The 19834-nt window shown below is 44.9% G+C and overlaps 1 protein-coding gene across 2 annotated transcripts in view; it reads right to left on the bottom strand.

The window, feature by feature from the left end:
• The window catches only part of LOC140194887 (mitogen-activated protein kinase 4-like), a 108814-nt gene extending 94926 nt beyond the window's left edge, over nt 1-13888 (bottom strand). For both annotated transcript variants that reach the window (XM_072252194.1, XM_072252195.1), the window contains exon 1: nt 13782-13888. The gene's annotated coding sequence lies outside the window, so the exon portion shown is untranslated. The remainder of the gene's footprint in view (nt 1-13781) is intronic.
• Nucleotides 13889-19834: the final 5946 nt, after the last annotated feature.

Genomic DNA, 19834 nt, shown 5'->3' with positions numbered 1-19834 from the left:
CCCCCAATACAATCCTCACTGATTTAATTTGATGTGATGCAAATGACATGTTTCACTGTAAGTTTTGATGTTTCCGTGTACATATGACAAATAAGGCTAATCGTTCTTTTTCTTTCATTTCCATTTTGTGGTACAAATGGTGTGTGAAGGATATCAGCCCAAAATGTCAACTGTTTATTCATTTCAATAGCTGCTGCCTGACCAGCCGAGTTCCTCCAACATTTTATCTATTCTATTTATTGAGTTACAGCGAGGAACAGGCCCCTCTGGCCCTTTGAGCCGTGCTGCTCAGCAACCCCCGGTTTGACCCTGGCCTAATCACAGGACAATTTACAATGACCAATTAACCTACCAAGTGGTACGTCTTTGCACTGTGGGAGGAAACTGGAGCAACAAGAGGAAACCCATGCAGTCACGGGGAGAACGTACAGACTCCTTACAGGTAGAGGTGGGAACTGAACCCTGCTCATTGGTACTGAAAAGTGTTGTGCTAACCATGCCACCCAACAGGTAGAAGGGACCAAGTACTGGAGAAATTCCGGAGGCTCAAGCAGACAAGTCACCAGCACCGAAAGGACTGCATGCCAGGGTTTTAAAGGGATTTGAGTGTGTGTTGCCGTGTAGAGCTAAGTTTTGTTGCAGCTTTGATTTTGTTCAGTGTCACAAGAACAGAAGAAATGAGACCAGGAGCAGCTCATCAGACACCCTAAGACTGCCCTATTGTTCTCTATGATCATGTCTATATGCTGACCTCTTCTTCATACCTTTCTGTTCCTCAAAATTTATCCATCTCCACTTTAAATACTTCTGATGATCCAGCTTCCTGCACCCACCAAAGCAGAGAATTCCAGAGGTTCACCACCCTCTGTGAGAAGAAATTTTTATGTATCTCAGATTTAAGTAACCAGCACGGAACTTGTAGTTATGTCCCATAGTTCGAGGCTCTACTGACAGCTATTCGTCAATGGCTCCACCACCTCAGCTGTCATTTCTTTTAAAGCCCTGGCATATAGTCCATCGGGTCCTGATGACCTGTCTGGTTGAGTCCCCTAAATTTCTCCAGTGCTTTGTCTCTCCTACCTGTTATTTGAAATTAGCCTGTCTGATTCTGTAGGGTTATAAGCAGTGTTCTTCACAATGAAGACTGGTACAAAAACATTTTTCAACTCATCTGAAGAGCCTTTCCTTTGTTTGCTCTTCAGTTAACAAAGAAATGGACACGGCCCAGTCCATCATGGGTAAAGCCATCCCCTCCATTGACCACATCTACAAGGAGCATTGTTGCGGGAAAGCAGCGTCCATCATCAAGAACCTCCACCACCCAGGACAAGCTGCCTTCTCGCTGCTGCCGTCAGCAAGAAGATGCAGGAGCCTCAGCACTTACACTATCATATTCAGGATCAGTTATTACCCCTCAACCATCAGGCTTTTGAACAAATAGTGAATAACTTCATTCACCTTCACTTCACCCCAACACTGAAACGTTTCTACAACCTATGGAGTCACTTTCATGGATTCTTCATCTCATGCTCTCGATATTTATTGCTTGTTTATTTATTATTATTATTATTATTCTTTCTTTTTTTATTTGCACAGTGTTGTTTTTTGCACGCTGGTTGAACACCCAAGTGGGCATTCATTGATTCTATTATAGCTATTATTCTATTATGCATTTATTGAGTATGCCTGCAAGAAATTGAATCTCAGGGTTGTATATGGCGACATAGATAGAATATAGAACACAGAAGCATACAGTACAGGAACAGGCCCTTCGGCCCGCAATGTTGTGCTGAGCATATATGAACTTCACATATATGGAGTTCACTTGTTCACTTACATGAACTTTGATAATAAATTTGCTTTGAACTTTTGAACTTGTTACTCAGATGTTATGTCTGTTTAATATTTGGATAAATTCCATTACACCATAAGGCATTGGAGCAGAATTAGGCTTTTTGGCTCAGCAAGTCTGCTGTGCCATACCATCATGGCTCATCTTCTGGGTGTCAATATCTTGGAAGATCTATCCTGGGCCAACATATTGATGCAGTTGCAAAAAAAAGACACAACAGTGGCATTATTTCATTAGGAATTTGAGAAGACTTGGTCTGTCACTAAAGACACTCATAATTTCCACAAATGTACCATGGAGAGCATTCTAACTGGCTGTATCATTGTCTGGTATGGGGGCCGGGAGCATTGCACAGGATCAAAATAAGCTGCAAAAATTTGTAAACTCACTCAGCTCCATTATGGGCACTAACCTCCTCAGCATCAAGGACATCTTCAAAAGGTGATGCCTCAAAAAGGTGGCACCCGTCATTAGGGACCCTCATCACTCAGGACATGCCCTCTTCTCATTGCTACTATCAGGAACAGGTATAAGAGCCCGAAGGCACACACTCAGCGATTCAGGAACGGCTCCTTCCCCTCTGTCATCTGATTTCTGAATGGACATTGAACCCATGAACGTTACCTCACTTTTTTTCCCTCTTTTGCACTACTTGTTTAATTTAACTTTAAATATATATATATAATTTATAGCTTTTTATTATTATGTATTGCAATGTACTGCTGCCACAAAACAACAAATTTCACATCATATGCCGATGATACTAAACCTGATTTTTATTTATTATCCTTTTCAACCCCATCCTCCTGGCCTATCCCCATAACCTTTAATGCCCTGACTAATCAACAACCTCTCAATCCCCACTTTAAATGTATTTAATGACTTGACCTCCACAGCTGTCTGTGGCAATGAATTCCACAGATTCACTACCCTTTGGCAAAAGAAATCCCTCCTCATCTCTGTTCTTAAGGGATGACCCTACATTCTGAGGCTGTGCCCTCTGGTTCTAGATACTCCCACTACAGGAAACATCCTCTCTGTCTAAGCCTTTTAATATTCCATAGGTTTCAATGAGATCCCCCCTTATTCTTCTAAACTTCAGTGAATACAGGCCGGAACCATCACACACTACTCATACCTTTCCTTTCCCGAGAATGAAGGTATCAATTGATTCATTTTTAAAACAGCACAGAAGGGATCAAACATTGAAGTTCAAAAGTTCAAGGCTCACTGTTTTGCGGTCATAATCAATAAGTTGAACAGTGGATGTCATTGATGAAGGTAGAGCAGTGGATGTAGTGTATATGGATTTCAGTAAAGCATTTGATAAGGTTCCCCATGCAAGGCTCATTCAGAAAGTATTGAGGCATGGGATCCAAGGAGACCTTGCTTTGTGGATCCAGAATTGACTTGACCATAGAAGGCTGCTGTAGGAAGTGAGGGAGGAGATTGCTGAACCCCAGACGATGATCTGTGTGTCATCAATAAGGACGGGAGAAGTACTGGAAGATTTGAGGGTTTGCAAATGTTGTTCACTTGTTCAAGAAAGGGAGTAGAGATAACCAGGAAATTATAGACCAGTGAGTGTTACTTCAATGGTGGGCAAATTGTTGAAGAAGATCGTGAGGGGAAAGATTTATGAGCATTTAATCTGATTAGGGATAGCCAGCATGGCTTTGTCAAGAATTGGTCATGCCTTACGAGCCTAATTGAATTCTTTGAGGATGTAACAAAACACATTGATGAAGGTAGAGCAGTGAGTGTAATGTATATCGATTTCAGTAAGGCATTTGATGAGGTTCCCCATGCAAGGCTCTTTCAGAAAGTAAGGAAGCATGGGATTCAAGGAGACCTTGCTTTGTGGTTCCAGAATTGGCTTGCCCAGTGAAGGAAAATGGTGGTTGTAGATGGTTTGTATTCTGCATGAAGGTTGGTGACCAGTGGTGTTCTTCAGGGATCTATTCTGGGACCCCTCCTCTTTGTGATTTTTATAAATGACCTGGATGAAGAAGTAGAAGGGTAGGTTAGTAAGTTTACTGATGACACAAAGGTTGGGGGTGTTGTGGATAGTCTAGGGGGTTGTCAGAGGTTACAGCAGGACATCAATAGGATGCAGAGCTGGGCTGAGAGGTGGCAGATGGAGTTCAACCCAGATAAGTGTGAAGTGGCTCATGTTGGTCAGTCCAATTTGAAGACAGGATATAGAATTAATGGTAAGACTCTTGGCGGTGTGGAGGATATGTGAGATCTTGAGGTCCATGTCAAAAGGACATTCAAAGCTGCTGCACAGGTTGACAGTGTTGTTAAGAAGGCGTATGGTGTGTTGGCATTCATCAACCATGGGATTGAGTTCAAGAGCTGTTAGGTAATGTTACAGCCATACAAGACCGTAGTTAGACTTAACTTTGAGTACTGTGTTCAGTTCTGGTCACTTCACTACAGGAAAGATGTGGATACTATAGAGAGAGTGCAGAGGAGATTTACAAGGGTGTTGTCTAGATTGGAGAGCGTACCTTATGAGAATAGGTTGAGTGAACTTGGCCTTTTCTCCTTGGAGCAATGGAGAATGAGAGGTGACCTGATAGAGGTGTATAAGATGATGAGAGGCATTGATCACGTGGATAGCCAGAGGCTTTTTCCCAGGGCTGAAATGGCTAACATGAGGGGGCATAGTTTTAATGTACTTGGAAATAGGTACTGAGGGGATGTCAAGGGTAAGTTTTTCACACAGAGAGTGGTGGGTGCATTGAGTGCACTGCTGGTGGCAGTGGTAGAGGTGGATACAATAGGGTATTTTAAGAGCAGGGGACTAATCATACAGCCTCGTGCTGCACCTGTACTGATGGAGAGCATGGAGGAGATTTGTTGCCAATCTGAACAGTTTGGGGCCTGCAAATGAGGAAATTGAGGATCCAATTGCATAAGGGGGTATTAAGACTAAGGTCTTGGAGATTATTGATTAGACTTGAGGGGATGATGGTACTGAATGCTGAGTTGTAGTCAATAAAGAGCACCCTGATGTATGCATCTCTGTTCTCCAGATGTTCCAGAGTTTCAGGATTCATATGCATATTTTGAGACCAACTATCATTTTTAGACTAGTATGTGTCCTGCAAAAGCTTTCAAAGAATTGCCGTAAATGAAAAATATAATGACAACTAGATTTTCAGGTAAAATCTATGCTTGTCGAAAAGTCTATCTTGAATCCTGAAAAAATTAATAATGTTTACACAATTCAGAAACAACAAGCGAATGAACATAAGTGGACTGGGTTAAAGAAGGTTAAACTGAACCTCAAATTTGAAGGCTGGTGGTGTTGTGGGTAGGTTATCATTTGTTACGGTGGGGGGGGGCATTGATAGGACGCAGAACTGGGTTGAAAAGTGGCCGATGGAGTTCAACCCAGAAAAGTGTGAATGATTCATTTTGAAAGGTTGAACTTGAAGGCAGAAAATAGGGGTTATTAGTGGGATTCTTACCAGGGTGGAGGAAAGAAGTTCAAAGTTTCAGAAGTTCATTTATAATCAAAGTATTCATGCAGTATACAACCCTGAGATTCATCTTCTCTAGATAGCAATGAAACAGCAAAAAACAATGGTTGTCATTCAAAGAGAAACAACAGACCCACATCCACCCTCACACAAAAAAGAACAACACGATCATCAAACCCCTCCCGCCCACACAAAATGCACCAAAAACATTGGCCCCCAACCCCCTCCCTCTGCACAAGAAATCTAACAAAATGGAACAAGAAATGATCCCCAACCCGCTCCCCCCAAACAAAAAACCAATGAGAAAGAGTGGATGAAAGCACAGGATATAAAAACCATATGACTGGAAAAGTCCACAGTCCTTAGACGCAACAGTCAAATCCATTAATGCAGAACCTCGGTAGCATCCTCCAATATCATCAAAAGAGAGGGCCACTACTCGAATGCAGAGACCTACCCTCTGACCACAGTGATCCGCCACACCGTCTCCTTCTCCAGGAGCAGAGGGATCCCATCAGTGATCAAAAAGCAGGCAGTCAGTGCCGAGTCCTCGCTTGACTTCCACATTCGCCTCCATGTTTCAATCTTCCTTAATGCTTTAATCAGTGATTAATTGACATTTAATCGGTGAAATGAAGTTGGACATCAGCTCGCAATCACTTCCCAGATTCTCTTCAGAGACAGCAAAGCACTGGATGACTCAATCGATCTCCAAACTGTAAATTGCAGGCTCCAACAGTTTCAGAAACACTCTTAAGATGGAAAACAGACACAAAAGATGTGAAGTAAGTAGTTTCCTGGACCATCTGGAAGATGTCGACCAAAGGAGTGCTGTACGCTGGTGCCATCTTGACAGAGGGATCTTGGGGTCCACGTCCATTGTTGTTGAGTGCCATTGAGTCAGCGTTGACTCAAGGCGACCCTATGGATAGTTGCCCTAAATGAGTTTTGATCCTCACAAAGCTGGTTCATTGTAGATAACGTTACATTCAGAGCTCTCCTTCTTCTTTCCGTCCATCTGATTGCCGCACAAGTTGATAGGGTGGTTAAGAATGCATTTGATATGTTGTCATTCATTAGTTAGGGTATTGAGTTTTGGAGCCACGAGGTAACATTATAGCTCGATAAAACTCTGGTTAGACCACACTTGGAATATTGTGTTTTGTTCTGGTCACCTCACTATAGGAACGATGTGGAAGCTTTAGAGAGAGTGCAGAGGAGATTTACTAGGATGCTGCCTGGATTAGAGAGCATATCTTATGATATTACATCCTTGCTTTTATATTCCAGTCCTCTTATCTAACTATAATGAAGAAAATTAATCACACTTGCCTGACTCTTAAGCAAATATTTCAAATTGGTCCAAGGGAGAGTAAGTTTATTCCCAGAGCCTCAAAAATCCGATAAGGAAATTCTGGGTGGAATAAAAAGCTGAGAACTTCTCTGATTCACTTGAATGTGTTAATCTGCTTCTAGTATCAGGTTCTAAAGTTTCTGATCATTGTACAATACAGCATGTACAAAGCTTTTCAAACTGTCAAACCTTTGTTGGTTCCTTCAGTATCTCTCTTCAGTTCTTTCAGGTAAAGTCTGAAAAATCTGTCTCATCAAATATACTCAGTGGCCACTTTATTTGGTACACCTGTACACCTGCTCATTAATGTAAATAGCTAATTAGCCAATCATATGGCAGCAACTCAATACATAAAAGCATGCAGACATGGTCAAGAGGTTCAGTTGTTATTCAGACCAAACATCAGAATGGGAAGAAATATGATCTAAGTGACTTCGACCGTGGAATTATTGTTGGTGGTTTGAGTATTTCAGAAACTGTGATCTCCTGGGATTTTCACACACAACAGTTTCTAGAGTTTACAGTGAATGGTGTGAAAAGTTAAAAAAAGAATCCAGTGAGTGGCAGTTTTGTGGGTGAAAACCCCTTGTTAATGAGGGAGGTCAGAGAATAATGGCCAGAGTGGTTCAAGCTGACAGGAAAGCGACAGTAACTCAAAACACCTCATATTACAACAGCGGTGTGCGGAAGAGTATCTCTGAATTCACAACATGCTGAAGCTTTAAGTGGATGAGCTACAGGAGCGGAAGACCATGAACACCCTCTCAATGATCACTTTATTAGGTGCAGGATGTACCTAATAAAATAGGCACTGAGCATATCTCCCCAGCTGAAATAAATTGCCGATGTCAGAAAGGTGGTTCTGTAATACTTTGTGAAGGGCAAAGCTATGAGAAAGCACAGAAGGAATCATAATCACCCACTACAACCAAAGAAGACCCCAGATATGACAACTACTTGTACCAACGTCGAGAGAGTGGAACTGCCCCAGTGCAATAGCTTTTCCACTTTAAAAACTCTCCCACAAAGATCTCCTGGATACGATGGACAGCCAACATGTCCTGTCAGATTAATGGCAGTGTTGGCATCAATATCACCACAGATAATTAGCTCTAAAAGAATGCTGAACTATACCCATTGAATATTGGAAGGCCTAGATAGAGTGGATGTGGAGATGATGTTTGCTATAGTGGGGGAGTCTAGGACCAGAGGGCACAACCTTAGTTCAGAGGGACATCTATTTAGAACAGAGGTGAGGAGGAATTTCTTTAAGCCCGAGAGACCTTCCATTCAAGATGACGCCTGCATACAACACTCCTTTGGTCAGCATCTTCCGAACAGATGTTGACACCGTCTTTTTCACTTCTTTTATGTCTTTTACATTTGTTCCTCGGCTTGTACGTGATTCTGGACCTGTTGGAGCCTGTGCTTTGCTGTTTGGAGATCGTCTGGGTGCTTCAGCGCTCTAGTCTCCAAGAGGATTCCAGGAGACAGAGGCAGCGTGAACAAACCTCATGGTGAGAAGGGTGCAGGATGGTGTGCGAGCTGATGTTTAATCAAATCACAACCAAGAGAAAAGCTGCATTTTCTGGAAATCTGAGCAACACACACAAATGCTGGAGCATCCATGGGAAAAAGTACAGTCGACATTTCAGCCTGACTGCGCCTGGCCTGCTGAGTTCCTCCAGCATTTTGTGTGTGTTGAGCTGACGTTTAACCCCATTTTGCCGATTGTAGCTTCCATTGTTTGCCAATTAAAGCAACGAGGGCAATTGAAACATCAAGGTGAGTGCGGAGGTTTGGAGCTTATTTGGGTGTTCCAGCACTTTGCGGCATGCATGAACCCTGTAGCGGTGAAGTCGATGTTTGGCTCCATTTTGCTGATTAAAGAGATGAGGGAGATTGAAGCATCAATGCGAGTGCAGAGGCTGCACCTGGCTGCTTGCCTTTTGATCGGTTGTCCTGTACCAGAGCAGGCAGAGCCTGCTGCTGCTCCCGGTGAACATTGCCCAGGTTTTTCTACCTTTTGGATTTGGACTTCGGACCATAGACTTTCTCAGTCTTCAAGTTTTCATATTCTGTGTTCTTTCACCCAATCTGCTCTTCTTTTTTGTGTGGGTAGAGCGATTTGGGAGGGTCAATGTGCCTGATCCTTTTTGTTCATTTTTCTTGTGTGGGAGGAGGGATTTGCGGAGGGTTGATATGCCTGATCAGTTTTCTTCATTTTTTTTGTGCAGGAGGAGGGATTTAGGGGTTGATGTTCCTGTTCCGTTTTTGTTCATGTTTTTTTTTGCCCAGAGGTGGGATTTGGGGTTGATGATGGTGCTGCCTTTCTTTCTTTTCTTTCTTGGTTTTATGGGTACTCGGAGAATTGAAGAACTTCAGAGGTGTCTACTTCGATAACAAAATGAACCTTTGAACCTTTAAACCATAAGATATAGGAGCAGAATTAAGCCATTTGGCCCATTGAGTCTGCTCCACCATTTCACCATGGTGATTCATTTCCCTCTCAGTCCCAGTCTCCTGAATCTCCTGCCTTCTCCCCGTATCCCTTCATGCCCTGACCAATCAAGAATATATCAACCTCTGCCTTAAATAAACCCAATGACTTGGCTTCACAGCCTCCTGTGGCAATGAATTCCACAGATTCACTACTCCCTAGCCAAAAAAAATTCCTCCTCATCTCTGCTCTAAATGGACGTCCCTCTATTCTGAGGCTGTGTCCTCTGGTGTTAGACACCCCCACCATAAGAAACATTCTCTCCACATCCACTCTATCAAAGCCTTTTGACATTGGGTGTTTCAACGGGATCCCCCCTCATTCTTCTGAATTCCACTGAGTACAGGTCCAGAGCCATCAAACTGTCCTCATATGAAAAAGTCTTTCAATCCTGGAATCATTTCATTAATGTTCTTTGAACTGGCTCCAATACCAGCACATCTTTCCTTGGATAAGGGGCCCAAATCTGTTCACAATACTCCACGTGAGGCCTCATCAGTGCCTCAACATAACAGCCTTTCATCTATATTCCAGTCCTCTTGAAATGAATGCTAATACTGTATTGGATTTGCCACAGATTCAACCTGGCGAACTAATCCTTAGGGAATCCCACACAAGGACTTCCAAGTCCCTTTGTGCATCTGTTTTTTTGTATTTTTTCTCAATTTCAAAAATAGTCTACGCTTTTATTCCTTCCACAAAAGTGCATGACTATACATTTCCTGACAATGTACTCCATCTGCCTCTTCTTTGCCCTTTCTCCTAATCTGTCTAAGTCCTTCTGTAGCCTGCCTGCTTCCTGAACACTACCTGCCCGTCCACCTATCTTCATATTGTCCACAAACTTGTCTACAAAGCCATCAATACAGTCATCCAAACTATTAGCATAATTCATAATTCCCAACACAGACCGCTGTGGAACAGTACTAGTTACCAGCTGGCAGCCAGCCAGAAAAGGCTCCCTTTATTACCACTCTTTGCCTCCTGCCAATCAGCTACGGCTTTATCCATGCTCGAATATTTCCTGTAATACCATGGGCTCTTAACTTGTTAAGCAGCACCTTGTCAAAGGGCTTCCAGTTGGGTATAGGTATCAATTATAACTGGCATCTCAGTGACAAACTCTGCCACCTTCTTCAGGGATGATGCCTGGACATGTCTAGTCTGGTGGTATTTATACCCCCGCAGTCCATCCCTACTGATTGGTTAGTCCTTTGCCAAGCAGTCCCAAAAGCCATTGGTGCGGTATGGTAGTTTTGTGCCATCAGAGTCAATCCTATGGCCACTGCGAAAGCAGTGATCTGCTACCGCCATTGAAATAAAACTCGAGGAAAAGAATTTTAACAAAGATGGAGGTCTTGCTCTAAGTATGAACTGGAATTCAATTATAAACAAGCTGGGTGAGCGGAACCTGATTGGATGAAGATTAACCAATCAGGAGGGACGGACTACGGTTATAATTGATATCTGTCCCCACCTGGAAGCCTGAGATGAGTTTATTTGCCAATCTGCCAGGAAAGCACAAGATTTTTTTTTACAACATCTGTTGCTTTTAAAAGCTTCCCAATCCTCTAATTCTCACAATTTTTTTGCTCTATTATATGCCCTCTCTTAGGCTTTTATGTTGGTTTTGACTTCTGTCAGCTACAATTTCACCATCCTGCCTTTATAATGCTTCTTCTTTTTTGGTATATATCTATCCTGCAGCTTCTGAATTGCTCCTAGGAACTCCAACCACTGCTACTTGGCTGTCAGCCTCGAAAATGTTCCCTTTCAATCAATATTAGCCGGCTCCTCTCTCATGCCTCTGTAATTCCCTTTACTTTACTGTAATACTGATACATCTCACTTCTACTTCTCACATTGCAGGATGAATTCTAACATATTATGATCACTTTCCCCCTAAGGGTCCCTTTACCTTAAGCTGTCTAATCAATTCTGGTTCATTGCCTAACACCTAATCCAGAATCGCTGATCCCCCAGTGGACTCAAACCCAAGCTGCTCTAAAAAGCAGCACACATAAAAGTTGCTGGTGAACACAGCAGGCCAGGCAGCATCTCTAGGAAGAGATACAGTCAACTGTACCTCTTCCTAGAGATGCTGCCTGGCCTGCTGCATTCACCAGCAACTTTTATGTGTGTTGCTTGAAATTCCAGCATCTGCAGATTTCCTCGTGTTTGCTGCTCTAAAAAGCTATCTTTTAGGCATTCGAGAAATTTCCCTCTTGGGATCCCGCACCAACCTGATTTCCCCAATCTACCTGCATACTGAAGTCCCCCAAGTCTATTGTAACATTGCCCTTTTGACATGCATTTTCTATCTCCTATTGTAACTTGTACACTTGTACACATCTTTGCTGCTGTTCGGAGGTCAGTATAAAACTCCCATCAGGGTCTTTTTACCCTTGCAGTTTCTTAGTTCTGCCCATAAGGATTCCATACCTTCCAATCCTGTATCACCTCTCTCTAATGATTTGATTTCATTTTTTGACCAACAGAACCACAACAACCCCTTTGCCTACATGCCTGTCCTTTCGATACAATGTGTTTTCTTGGACATTAAGCTCTCAGCTGTAATCATCTTTTAGCCATGATTCAGTGATGCCCACAATGTCATAAATGCCAATCTGTAGCTGTGCTCCAAGTTCACCTACCTTATTCCGTATACTGCATGCATTCAAATATAATACCTTCAGTCCTGTATACCCACTTTTTAATTTTGTCTGCCTTTTACATTGCAACTTATCTTGTTGACTGCAATGTTGCCCTATCATCAGCCTCTCCTTGCTAGGAGTCCCACTACACATTGCCTCTGTTTGTAAACTAACTATCCTATCCTCAGCCCAATCAATCCGGCTCCCAATCCCAGCCAAATTAGTTTAAGCCCTCCCGAACAGCTTACAAGGATATTGGACCACCTTGGGTTTAGGTGTAACCTGTCCCTTTTGTATAGGTCATACCTTCCCCAGAAGATATCCTAATGATCTGTAATTCTGAACCCCTGCTCCCCCCCCCGCACCAGCTCCTCAGCCACGCATTCACCTGCCAAATCATTCTATTCTTACCCTCACTGGCACGTGGCACAGGCAGCAATCCGGAGATTACTACCCCGAAGGTCCTGTTTCTCAGCTTTCTACTTAGCTCCCTAAAATCTCTCTTCAGGACCTTCTCACCTCGTCTCCCTGTGTCACTGGTGCCAGTATGTACCAGAACTTCTGCTTGCTCACCTTCACCCTTTAGAACGCCATGAACCCGAACCAAGACATCCCTGATTCTGGCGCCTGGGAGGCAACATACCATCCAGGTATCTCTATCGCATCCACAGAATCTCGACTCTGCTCTTCTGACTATGGAATTTCCTATCACTACTGCAGTCCTCTTCTTCACCTCTTCTCTTCTGAGCTCCGGTGCCAGAGACCCAGTTGCTGCAGCACCCCCCACCTTGTCCCCCTCCCATAGGTCACCCCCCCCCAACAGTATCCAAAGTGGAATATTTATTGTTGGGGGGAAATGGCCACAGGGTTAGAGAGTGGTGAATCATTGCCACAGACGGCTGTGGAGGGCAAGTCATTGGGTATATTTAAAGCAGAGGTTGATAGGCTCTTGATTAGACAGGGCATCAAAGGTTATGGGGAGAAGGCAGGAGACTGGGATAGAGAGGGATAATAATGACAGACCAGACTTGTTGGGTTGAATGGTCTAATTCTTTTGAAGCTATATCTCCACCACAATCTTGCTTTTACAGTCTCTGAGACTGGACAGCAAATGGGAATAGTTTATTTTTAAGATTCTGGATTGTTTAATGTAATTTCCAGTACAGGAGTGTAAAGGAGATGGAGATAATTATTATTCCTTTACAGTACAAAATAAAAATAAGATAAAGAACACAATAATAACAAAAACACAAAAATGTAAATGCATGATAGCTTATATACATAGATGGATTGTATGTCCATAAAGTGACATTAGACACAGGAGTGTCAGTACATAAGGTGACTGACAGGAAACGATAAAGTAGTGGTGGTTGGGGGTGTGGAGAGGTGGGTTAGTGGGTGGGGGTGTTGATCAGTCTTACTGCTTTTGAGTCTGGTGGCTCTGGCGTGGGTGCTACACAGCCTCTACCCTCCATGGGAGTGGGACAAACAGTCCATAAGCAGGGTGAGTGGGATCCTTCATGATGTTACTGGCCCTTTCCGTATGTATGCTGTAAAATATACTTACCGTAGAGATTAAATCTCCAAGCTTTTCGAGAGACGCGAGCTCCGTTAACTCGCTGCGTGTCTGTATTCATCTATTATTTATACAGGACCAGTGGTGGTGTTTTGCGCTAAGATGAACCGTTTTCCGTTCACACAGGCACACGTACACTCATTAAAGGGAGACAAAGACGAGATACTTCGCAAATATGCATGTATTCTGAGAGTCAGAGATGGTTTTCACATCCCCACATCCTTTCTCCGCTGGCCATTTCCCTGCATTTCTGGGTTTTTTCTTTAATAAATCCACGCACTGTCAACTGAAAATGCTGTGGGAAAGAACGGCTGTCACCGATTCCTTCGCCGTGCAACGAGAAATCAGACTTACCACGAAGGAGACCGCGGCGGTGTAATCGGGGCAATCAGCCGAGTGCGGGAGGCGATGTGATTCAGTACGGCCAGTGTCCTCTTCCGCGGGGGAGAGGGAGAGGGACAGAGAGAGAGAGTGAGAGAGAGAGAGAGAGAGGGAGAGAGGGAGAGAGAGGGAGGGAGCGCCGCGCCGGGGCACTGACGTCAGCCGAGCTGTCAATCACACCGTGTCCACCTGATGTTCTGCAAACGATGGTCCCTCGTAGTTTGGCAGGGAGAGGGCGAGGGAGAGAAAAATAGAGGGAAAGAGAGAGAAGAGGAAGGGCGAGAGAGAGAGGGGGGCAGGGAAGGAGAGGGAGGGTGGAGAGAGAAAGTGAGAGACGGAAAGAGAGAGGGAAGGAGAGATAGAGATCGACAGAGGGAGAAGAGAAAAAGAGCTAAGGAAAGAGAAGAAGATGGAGAGAGAGAAGGTGAGGGAAAGAGAGGAGGGAGAGAGATGGGGCAGGGAGGGAAGGAGAGGGAGAGAGAGAGTTAGGGGGATTGAGAAAAGCGGATGGAGAGAGAAAAGGGAAAGAAAGGAGAGGGAGAGAAAGGAGCCGGGAGGGAAGGAGAGGGAGAGGGACAGAGAGAGGAAAGCGAGAGAGGAGGGAGAGAGAGAGATGGAGCGAGGGGGGAAGGAGAGACAGAAAGGGAGAGGGGAGAGAGAAGAGAGAGGGGAAGACAGAGAGAGGGAAATAAAGAGGGAGAGGGAGCAGAGAGGGAAGGTGAGGGAGAGCAAGAGAGAGTGACAGGAAGAGGGGTGAGGAGAGGGAGATAGAGAGAGAGGGGAGAGTGGGAGAGGGAAAGAGAGAAAAAGGGAGTGGAGAGGCTGAAGAGGGAGAGGGGGAGACAGAGGAGTGTGAGGGGAGTGAGGGAGAAAGAAGAAGAGAGAGAAGGAGAGATAGAGAGAGATAGATAGATAGATAGATAGAGAGAGAGAGAGAGAGAGAGAGAGAGAGAGAGAGAGAAGGGTTTAGATGGGGCAGAATTTGTTAAGTGTGTCCAGGATGGATTCCTGTCACAGTATGTGTTCAGGCCAACCAGGGGGAATGCCATACTAGATTTAGTACTAGGTAATGAACCGGGTCAGGTCACAGATCTCTGAGTGGGTGAGCATCTGGGGGGCAGTGACCACCGCTCCCTGGCCTTTAACATTATCATGGAAAAGGATAGAATCAGAGAGGACAGGAAAATTTTTAATTGGGAAAGGGCAAATTATGAGGCTATAAGGCTAGAACTTGCAGGTGTGAATTGCGATGATGTTTTTGCAGGGAAATGTACTATGGACATGTGGTCGGTGTTTCGAGATCTCTTGTGGGATGTAAGGGATAAATTTGTCCCTGTGAGGAAGATAAAGAATGGTAGGGTCAAGGAACCATGGGTGACAAGTGAGGTGGAAAATCTAGTCAGGTGGAAGAAGGCAGCATACAGGAGGTTTAGGAAGCAAGGATCAGATGGAATATAGGGAAGCAAGAAAGGAGCTTAAGAAGGGGCTGAGAAGAGCAAGAAAGGGGCATGAGAAGGCCTTGGCGAGTAGGGTAAAGGAAAACCCCAAGGCATTCTTCAATTTTGTGAAGAAAAAAAGGATGACAGGAGTGAAGGTAGGACCGATTAGAGATAAAGGTGGGAAGATGTGCCTGGAGGCTGTGGAAGTGAGTGAGGTCCTCAATGAATACTTCTCTTCGGTATTCACCAATGAGAGGGAACTTGATGATGGTGAGGACAATATGAGTGAGGTTGATGTTCTGGAGCATGTTGATATTAAGGGAGAGGAGGTGTTGGAGTTGTTAAAATACATTAGGATGGATAAGCCCTCGGGGCCTGACAGAATATCCCCCAGGCTGTTCCAGGAGGCGAGGGAAGAGATTGCTGAGTCTCTGGCTAGGATCTTTATGTCCTCGTTATCCACAGGAATGGTACAGGAGGATTGGAGGGAGGCGAATGTTGTCCCCTTGTTCAAAAAAGGTAGTAGGGGTAGTCCGGGTAATTATAGACCAATGAGCCTTACATCTGTGGTGGGAAAGCTGTTGGAAAAGATTCTTAGAGATAGGACCTCTGGGCATTTAGAGAATCATGGTCTGATCAGGGACAGTCAGCATGGCTTTGTGAAGGGCAGATCATGTCTAACAAGCCTGATAGAGTTCTTTGAGGAGGTGACCAGGCGTATAGATGAGGGTAGTGCAGTGGATGTGATCTATATGGATTTTAGTAAGGCATTTGACAAGGTTCCACACGGTAGGATTATTCAGAAAGTCAGAAGACATGGGATCCAGGGAAGTTTGGCCAAGTGGATTCAGAATTGGCTTGCCTGCAGAAGGCAGAGGGTCGTGGTGGAGGGAGTACATTCAGATTGGAGGATTGTGACTAGTGGTGTCCCACAAGGATCTGTTCTGGGACCTCTACTTTTCGTGATTTTTATTAACGACCTGGATGTGGGGTAGAAGGGTGGGTTGGCAAGTTTGCAGACGACACAAAGGTTGTAGATAGTGTAGAGGATTGTCGAAGATTGCAGAGAGACATTGATAGGATGCAGAAGTGGGCTGAGAAGTGGCAGATGGAGTTCAACCCGGAGAAGTGTGAGGTGGTACACTTTGGAAGGACAAACTCCAAGGCAGAGTACAAAGTAAATGGCAGGATACTTGGTAGTGTGGAGGAGCAGAGGGATCTGGGGGTACATGTCCACAGATCCCTGAAAGTTGCCTCACAGGTGGATAGGGTGTTAGCTTATGGGGTGTTAGCTTTCATAAGTCGAGGGATAGAGATTAAGAGTTGCAATGTAATGATGCAGCTTTATAAAACTCTGGTTAGGTCACACTTGGAGTACTGTGTCCAGTTCTGGTCGCCTCACTATAGGAAGGATGTGGAAGCATTGGAAAGGGTACAGAGGAGATTTACCAGGATGCTGCCTGATTTAGAGAGCATGCATTATGATCAGAGGTTAAGGGAGCTAGGGCTTTACTCTTTGGAGAGAAGGAGGATAAGAGGAGACAGGATAGAGGTGTACAAGATAATAAGAGGAATAGATAGAGTAGATAGCCAGCGCCTCTTCCCCAGGGCACCACTGCTCAATACAAGAGGACATGGCTTTAAGATAAGGGGTGGGAAGTACAAGGGGGATATTAGAGGAAAGTTGTTTTACTCAGAGAGTGGTTGGTGCATGGAATGCACTGCCTGAGTCAGTGGTGGAGGCGGATACACTGATGAGGTTTAGGAGACTACTGGACAGGTATATGGAGGAATTTAAGGTGGGGGCTTATATGGGAGGCAGGGTTTGAGGGTCGGCACAACATTGTGGGCTGAAGGGCCTGTACTGTGCTGTACTATTCTATGTTTCTATGAAAGGGAGAGAGCGGGAGTGGGAAAGGGAGAGGGAGAGAGAGGAAGGGAGAGGACAGAGATAGACAGACAAAGGTAGATAGTGTGAGAGGGTAAAGAGTGGGAGAGGGTGAAGAAATTTTTTTTGCGTCTAATGGAGAGGCACCTGACATGCATCTGGATAAAGAAAGAGTATAAACAAACATTGCAGTTGATGAAAAAGCTGCAGGAAGTTGTAAAGTCAGCCAGTAGCCTCCACGGCATCCAGAACATCTTCAAAAGATGATGCCTCAAAAGGGTAGCATCCATGATTATGGATCTCCGTCACCCAGGACATGCCCTCGTCTCATTGCTACCATCAGGGAGGAGGTACAGGAGCCTGAAGATATACACTCAATATGTCAGGAACAGCTTCTTCCCCTCCACCATCAGACATCTGAATGGACAGTGAACCCATAAACACCACCACACTATTTTTTGTTCTTTTTTTGCACTACATTTAATTTATTATGTGTATCGTGTTGTAATTTATTGTTTTTATCATTATGTATTGAAATATTCTGCTCTGTAAAACAACAAATTTCATGACATGTTAGTGATATTAAACCTGATTCTGATTCTGATCACCGTAATGTCTTGGAGCATAGTGCGCAGTCGAGGACCCGAGTGTGTCATGGTCCGGTCCGTGAAGTCTGTATTCCGGTTCACGGACTGGTCCATGAACCCTTGCTGCAGGTTTTCCTGTCTATCCTGTTTCTGTTCTAGTTGAGCTCTAATTGAGGCCGCTGATGCTCGTTGGGCTGGCTGCATAAATAGCTTCAGAGACCAGGGCGTGGCTGCTGGATTGTTCTTGTCCTTACTCCTTGTATCCCTTCCTCTGCCTTCTGTTTCCTCGCCTGAAGCCCTGCCTTGTCTTGCCGGTAACTCTCACCTCGCCTGAAGTTCTCATCTCGCCTTGCTTTGCCAGAAGCCTTGCCTTGTCTTGCTGGTAACTCGCGCCTAGTCTTGCCTGCAGTCTTGTCCTGGAGCCACCCTGTACCTAGCTCCCTTCCTGTCCCTTGCCTCCGCCCAGGTAAGCCAGGCCATCTTGCCATTACCTGCGTTTGGTTCTGTCCCTTCCTGTCCCCTGCCTCCGTCAGGTAAGCCAGGCCATTTTGCCGTTACCTGCGGTTGGTTCTGTCCTTTGCCTCCGTTGGGTAAGCCAGGGCACCTTGCCGTTACCTGCGGTTGGTTCTGTCCCTTCCTGTCCCATGCCTCTGTCGGGTGGTGATCCACACCCTGCCTAGGTGAACCGTGCCCTGCCCAGGAGGAGCCTGCCTAGCCTCAAGCCTGAAGACTTCAGCCTCCTGCCTAACCTCAAGCCTGAAGACTCCAGCCTCCTGCCTAGCCTCAAGCCTGAAGATTCCAGCCTCCTGCCTCCTGCCAAGCCTCGTCTCTAGCCTCTAGCCTCAAGCCTGAAGACTCCAGCCTCCTGCCTGCTGCCTCCTGCCAAGCTTCGCCTCTAGCCTCAAGCCTGAAGACTCCAGCCTCCTGCCTCTTGACAAGCCTCGCCTCTAGCCTCAAGCCTGAAGACTCCAGCCTCCAGCCTCCTGCCTCCTTCCAAGCCTTGCCTCTAGCCTCAAGCCTGAAGACTCCAGCCTCAAACTGCCTGCCTGCCAAGCCTCGTCCTTGCCTTGTTCTGGGGTCCGATCCAGAGGCAAAACCCAGGTACTGGGTCCTTGTCCAGTCTCTGGCTCGGAGTCCAAGCCCGGGCTTCTAGCTCTCTTGTCCAGTCGTGTTCTGGGTTCCCGGTTTTCGTGTCTATGTCCTTGCCCTCACCCTGTATCCTAGTCCTGTCCCTAGTACTTCAGTGTCTGTGTCTTGCACTTGGGTCCGTTCCTAGCCACTTCCGTATGACAGAGTGCTGCCGCAGGGAAACAGGATGTTATCTCAACAATAAATAAACACCTTTAATATCCTATTTCTACATCGTTGGGGGAAACCCCTTTAAAATAAGCTAGGGGTGACAACAGTACGAATCCAGCAACTCGCCCGAAAGGAACACAGAACAAAGAACTGTAAAGCATGAAGACAAGCGATTCTGCAGATGCTGGAAATCCAGAGTAACACACAAAATGCCGGAGCAACTCAGCAAATCAAGCAGCATCTATGGAGGATTATTCCCTTCCAATAAACACTGCCTAACCCGTTGAATTCCTTTAGCATTTTGTTGTTACTCTGGATTTCCAGCAACTGCAGAATCACTTCTGTTTATAGATTCATGATTCAAGATTGAAGATAGTTTACTGTCATTCTTCAGTACACGAACATAAAGGAGAACAAAGTGGTTGTTACTCTGGATCCAGTGCAGCACAAAAAACACAGAATATGAAGAACACAATTTAAAAAATACACAATAAATATAAATATAAAAGTAATTTTATAAATGACATTGAACAAGTAACTGTTTGAGTGTGTCCATATATACATAAAATTAGCTTATGTACACAGACTGATTGTATGTACGTAAAGTGACATTAGGTGCAGGAGTATCTGAACATAAGGTGACTGACAGAGAGTGATCAAGTGTCAAATTGATTCTTGGCAAGAGGAATTCTTCTGGGTATCATCGAGGCATATGAAACACAGGACAGTGACTGCGTCGTTGTAGGTATGAGACGTGGAGTGTGTACGTAATGTGGCAGTGAATGGGGGGATAAAAGGTGCTGAGGGGCTGTG

This window comes from Mobula birostris, chromosome 3 (genome assembly GCF_030028105.1).
Source record: "Mobula birostris isolate sMobBir1 chromosome 3, sMobBir1.hap1, whole genome shotgun sequence".
Classification (NCBI taxonomy): Eukaryota; Metazoa; Chordata; class Chondrichthyes; order Myliobatiformes; family Myliobatidae; genus Mobula; species Mobula birostris.
Note: the sequence above shows the minus strand (reverse complement) of the source record. Positions and strands in the feature narration are given on the sequence as shown.